The sequence below is a fragment of the Xyrauchen texanus genome, chromosome 20, assembly GCF_025860055.1.
Source record: "Xyrauchen texanus isolate HMW12.3.18 chromosome 20, RBS_HiC_50CHRs, whole genome shotgun sequence".
NCBI classification, from domain to species: Eukaryota; Metazoa; Chordata; class Actinopteri; order Cypriniformes; family Catostomidae; genus Xyrauchen; species Xyrauchen texanus.
In genome coordinates, this window is record NC_068295.1 from 30,610,549 (window position 1) to 30,616,317 (window position 5,769).

Below are 5,769 nucleotides of genomic sequence, written 5' to 3' on the forward strand. Positions count from 1 at the left end.
GTTACAACAGTAAGTCACAGTTTGCTGGGTACCATATAAAAAAACTAAATATGTAGAGCATTAAACTGACCTACCTGTCACAATTCTTTTTTAAACATGCTGAAGATTAGTGGACAGTTGTTCAAATCTTTAAGTGATGAACTGTGCCTCACAAAAGCAGTTTATTCAGTACACTGAAGCATCTCCTCCATAGACATCCATTATTTTTTTTTAAAAAAGTCCATCATGTCTCCTCGCCAGTGTACCTCCCATAGGATGTCAACAGAGCGCAACAGTCTGATTCTGGAAGTAAAAATCCAATATATTTTTCCCATAGAATGGTTGATTTTCAATGATAACTTTTTCACCTTATTTTGCAACGCGGAAATAAGCCGCGGCTGCATTTCCGGTGAATGTGAGAAAGTTCTGCTGGCATTGACCACAGCGGAATCATGTGCCAATATTGGATAATTTTCTAACGTCAGCATTTATAGTAAAAGTGTAAGTAAATCATTCACTTGCTGCTGTGTTTTTGTATCAAAGAGACGGTAATAAAATCTGCTTCTTTCTTTACTGAGATTGTCATTTTGTCTCTAAAAACTCACATTCTGCAGGGAAGAGGGTTTTATATAACCTGCAGCAGTGCTTAATGCATCATATCATTAAACAAGATGAACGTTATATCAAAATATTTATCAAACTGGGGCCTGGGTATCTCAGTGAGTATTGACACTGACAACCACTGACAAGATAAGATTTTGAATCCAGTGTGTGCTAAGTGACTCCAGCCTGGTCTCCAAAGCAACCAAATTGGCCCGGTTGCTAGGGTGGGTGGAGTCTCATGGGTTAACCTCCTCAGGGTTGCTATAATGTGGTTCTCGCTCTCTGTGGAGCACGTGGTAAGTTGTGCGTGAATGCAGCGGAGAATAGTGTGAAGCCTCCACATGTGATATGTCTCCGCGGTAACTGCTCAACAAGCCACATGATAAGATGCGCAGATTGACGTCTCAGACGTGGAGGCAACTGAGATTCGTCCTCCGCCACCTGGATTGAGGCAAGTCACTACGTCACCACTAGGACTTAGAGCGTATTGGGAATTGGGCATTCCAAATTGGGGAGAAAAGAGGAGGAAAAATAAATAATATGTATATTACATATTAATAAAATTAATCACAATGCCCCCGGACTGTAATAAGGAAGATTCCTGAGAAATGCAAGCTTGTGGTACCACCTGTTTACTCCATAGGGAAGTAAGTGAAACTTCAGCTCTATGGGCACCACGCAGTTTATACAGTGAAAAAAAAAAACTTTAGAAGCAGCACAACATAAACATGCGTTACGTTCTTGTGTTCAAAACACTTGATGTAGCGCAAATGCGAACTAAGGGATCTCAACCCAGATAGCAAAAAATATCCGCACGGCTTCTTTTTGCCGCCGTCCCTAAGCTGTCGGCTATAGGTGCGTCCCACTGGCGGGGATGAACCGTTTGCCGCCGAATTCGTCACTCCCATTTCTTGCGAGTGCCGCCCGCGAAAAGCTGGCGGCAAGACGCTTTGAAATGCAAGGATTTCAACTCTCAAAATCGACCAGCCATGTTGGCTATTATTAGTTTTTGCTCCAAAGCCATTAGGGTTTATAACAGAGGCTTGACTCTTGATTCCATGATAAGGTAAGGTTTTGGAAATGACATTTAAATTACTTTGAAACTCTGAAGCGATTATACAGTAATATATGTAAAATATATTGAATTATTTCATGCACTTGAAAATTGTTTACATTTCTTTGATTGCTGCGCATTTGAGACATGCACCAATAAACCAAAAAGAATTCCTTTTGTAAAACTTACTTGGCAATAAATATCTTTATGATTCTGATTAGGTTTTAAAATAGATATTTTATTCATGGTATGAACAATTTAGCAGAATAAATTGATGAAGTTAGACTTTTCACCAATGCCTGACTATCAGTGAACAGTGAAAGACATCTGCAACATGGCCAAAATCTTGGGTATACTTTATTAATTTGCAACCATGGTGATATCTGTCATAAACATGAAAATCCCTGTTTTGACGTGAAGGATAAACTCAATGAAAAAGCGAAATTATCCTCTGGTTTCACAGTTGCGCAGAAATTTCGTTTATGTCTTAAAATTTTTTCCAACCTCGATTTTTTTTGTTATTTTACCTTTTACAGGTTTTTACAGGTTTTGCAATTATGACCTGTACAAATGTTTAAGAAAGTGTTAAAGTCCCTGTAAAGGCAATAAAAAAAAAATCTAAACGCATTATAAATGTTAAAAATGTATTGCTATAACACATTACAAAGACTGAATTGTGAAGTTCCGCTGTCGCCATATCTGTTTCCGGTTTACTTGCGCGTCTCCCAAAATGTCTGTTTTTACTCGATGTCTCCAGAATCTTCAGAAAATACGCGTCAGCGATGTTCATCGCATTGTTGATGCCTGGTCCCCTGCTCTGACAAGCAAGAAGGGCTTTAAACTCTACATATCGAGTTATCTGCACAACTACAAGGGTAAGTATTTTAATCTAATGTGGTGTGCCGGCAGATAGCGGCTAAGCTAGTTCGCCACATGTTCATTTTTAATGTAACGTTAGTATAGAAGCTTGTTTTTTCTTAGTTTTAAAGCAGACTGTTTGTTAATTTTTGTGATAATTGTAATATCAATTATATTAACTTGCTCTCCTCTCAGTTTCTAATAAAGATCAGGACACAGGTGAAGTCACTGTCAGGGCATTGTGCTACAGGTCCACGAGGAAAGCAGATAAACCTCACAGTTTGAGTGTATGGTGAAGCTAGAATTGATAAGACAGCAGTTATAGGCTTGTTACTTTAATAGCCCGATGTTCCTGGGGACTCGGCTAAGGTTATTCATGTTTAATGTAACTCAAATGAAAAAAGTTATTTTAGGCAGGTAAGTTTCCCTAGCTGGTCCCTTCCGGGTAAAATGAGTTCTTATTCAAGTTTTCAACTCAGTCATTCGTTTAAGATGCAATCTTGTGTTATAAGTATTAGGCTATCATGATTATACAGTGAGCAAGCTATATAAATAAGTATTTAATATAATAAAAGTGTAGAGCAACAACCAAGGGTGTAAGGTAAAGGCTGAATATTGTAGATTTATTACAATATGTTGCATGTTTGAATTAAAATACCTGTGGATATGCAACTTCCCACTCGTGAAAGTTGTATGTTATTCAAAGGAGCACACTCTCTACAAAGGCCTGACTGGAGATTTGCTTGATCTATCCGTCCTTCAGGTGAGTAGGGATATAACAATAGCAAATTTCACTGTACAGTATGATATATCAACCAAAATCTGTATACCAATATTTCATTATTTTCTTTTTCCTCCCCTTTTACAAACAAATATTCTGCTTCAAAGAAAAAAAATGAAATTGATGTTCTCATAATGGTCCTTCATTATGAACTTGTATGCCATGCATAACATACTGTGGATAGAAATTACAGGGAAAGTTACTGGTATGATAATTGTGGTTATATTATATTACTATTATATTTAGTGTATTGCTAATCAATATATTGTTACTTCCCAGGTGACAGCGGCTCACTTATAGAGCAGGTGAAGCAAGTTGGGACAATGTTGAAGACATTTGCTCGCACTGGGCAATCAGGTACAACTTGCAAACAACACCTGTGGTTGTTGGTTTAATTCCCATTGGGGCCACCTGTACATGTAGTAGACCTAGATATAAATGTCATAGTTTAGTAGTTGAAGGACCAGGACTGACTACTTTATTCTTTTATTTTGGGAACCCCTGTAGGTGCAGATCAGACCCCAATGCTGCGACGTCTTGGAGAGTTTGGCGATGTTGTGCGTAGCATGGACAACAAAATGCTATGCTGCAACGTTTCAGTGCCAATGTGTCGGTTGGAGAGTTATCCCTGCCAGGGGATCTGTTACTCCCCCCTAGACACCCAGGAAGATTTGGCGTTGCTTGACAACAGTTTGAGGCAGGATAAAGAGCTCCAGCAACGATTTGTAAGTGTGCCGATTTCGTTTATAACGGTATAGGGTAATCTAAAAAGTAAAATTAAGATCGTACACTGCATATTCTACAGTCTGAATCCACAGCCTGTCACATTTTAAATTTATGAGAAGCTTCAGAGAAATGTAATTTGTAACACGTTTTTTTTTTATTTTCAGCTTCGGTTTTTGGCAATCAAATGTGGGAGGGACCTAAAGACAACCGTGTGTCGAATGCTTCAGAGTATCTTCTCTAATCACCTTTCCATCAATACAACCTGGACTGGTGTAGGGGATAAAGCATGTTTTAGAGGCATATCCTGAAGACCATTGTTCAAAGTAAGTTGGATATTTTTTTATATTTAAGTAGATGTGTATGACCTTATACCATTCAAATGGAATGACAGATCTTTATTTTCTACAGGAGCCATCCAGAAGAAGCCGGCAACCCAGGATGCCACTGATGAGGCGATCCAGGTTAACGTTACGCGTTACCTGAAAGGAGCATCTGAACGTGAAGGTGGAAAAAGGCGCCGCACAGCCGACCCCTTAAACCTAGGCTGACTACTGATACCCCAGCATCACTGACAACTGGAACCCTTTCTTTATCCTGCAGTCAGTAACATCAAGACTCCTAAAAAAGCCTGCTAAAAGTGTCAGACTACACTCACCCAATCCACACTGTTCACTGTGGAAATTGCTCTTCTTTTGACCCTGCTTTGAGGGCAGCTTCTTGGATGAATATGGGATGGTTTGTCCTTTTATACAGGCGCACAAGGAATCACTGAAGATATGCCAATTTGCACTGCCTCATTCTGGAGGTCGGGAAAACTGGTGATTCTTAGCCCACTACGCCATGCAGTCCCCAACCTCTCCGGACATTCTGATTGGCTGTGTTCTCTACAGCCAGATTTTCTGCTGTTAATTATATTTATTCCCACTTGTTGTCATGTGTAAGTTGAATGTCAAAATGTATATTATACCTGTTATCCTGCACATTATTTGATACCAAAGATCTCAATTATTTCATATGCAATTTGCTGCTTATTTCATTGTTACAGTGCTTAACTATTCTATTTTTAAATATAGCTTGTAAATCCTAGATTATACATCAAATACTTGATATCTGCACATTATCTGGTATAAAATATTCTACTTACCGTGACTTTAGTATTGGCTTATTTCATTCCGTCAGTGCTTAACGATTCTATTATAGTTTGTAAATCCTATTTCATACCACTGATACTTGATATTGCACATTAACTCGTACCAAAAATTCGACTTTCATTCCGTCACAGTGCTTAACTGTTATTCTATTGTTACATATAGCTTGTAAAGTAAAGGTCAGCATTGCAGTTATAATGGTATATTCTACTCCAGAGCTTTACTCTAAATTATTACCACTTAAGCTATTATTAGAAATGACTTGTAAATATGATGTTATACCTCAATTTATTTGGTATCCTGCACTTTATTTGGTACCAAATATCCTCATTGCTTATGTTTACTGGTAATTCTTTTCATCCCAGAGCTGACCTCTTTATATTATTAACAATTATTGTAAGTGTTACAATAGTGTTTTTAAAAACAAATTTTTTTTTACCAAAATTGAATTGGAAACCTGCATGTTCTTTAGTGTGTGTGTGTGTGTATATATAATGTTTGTATTTTTCTGTTATTTATATTTCAGTGATCTGACATCTTGTTTCTGTTATGAAGGTAAGTGAGGACCCAAAAGTCTTTAATGAAGCTCACAAAATAACGTCAACACAAAGTCTTCTCCT

The 5,769-nt window shown here is 37.9% G+C and overlaps 1 long non-coding RNA gene across 1 annotated transcript; it reads left to right on the forward strand.

Moving 5' to 3' along the window:
* The first annotated feature begins 2,123 nt into the window (after window positions 1-2,123).
* Window positions 2,124-5,261, forward strand: LOC127661068 (uncharacterized). The gene is made up of 4 exons (XR_007972731.1): window positions 2,124-3,632; window positions 3,783-4,000; window positions 4,166-4,324; window positions 4,410-5,261. It is a non-coding gene; the product is annotated as an uncharacterized LOC127661068 (long non-coding RNA).
* Window positions 5,262-5,769: the final 508 nt, after the last annotated feature.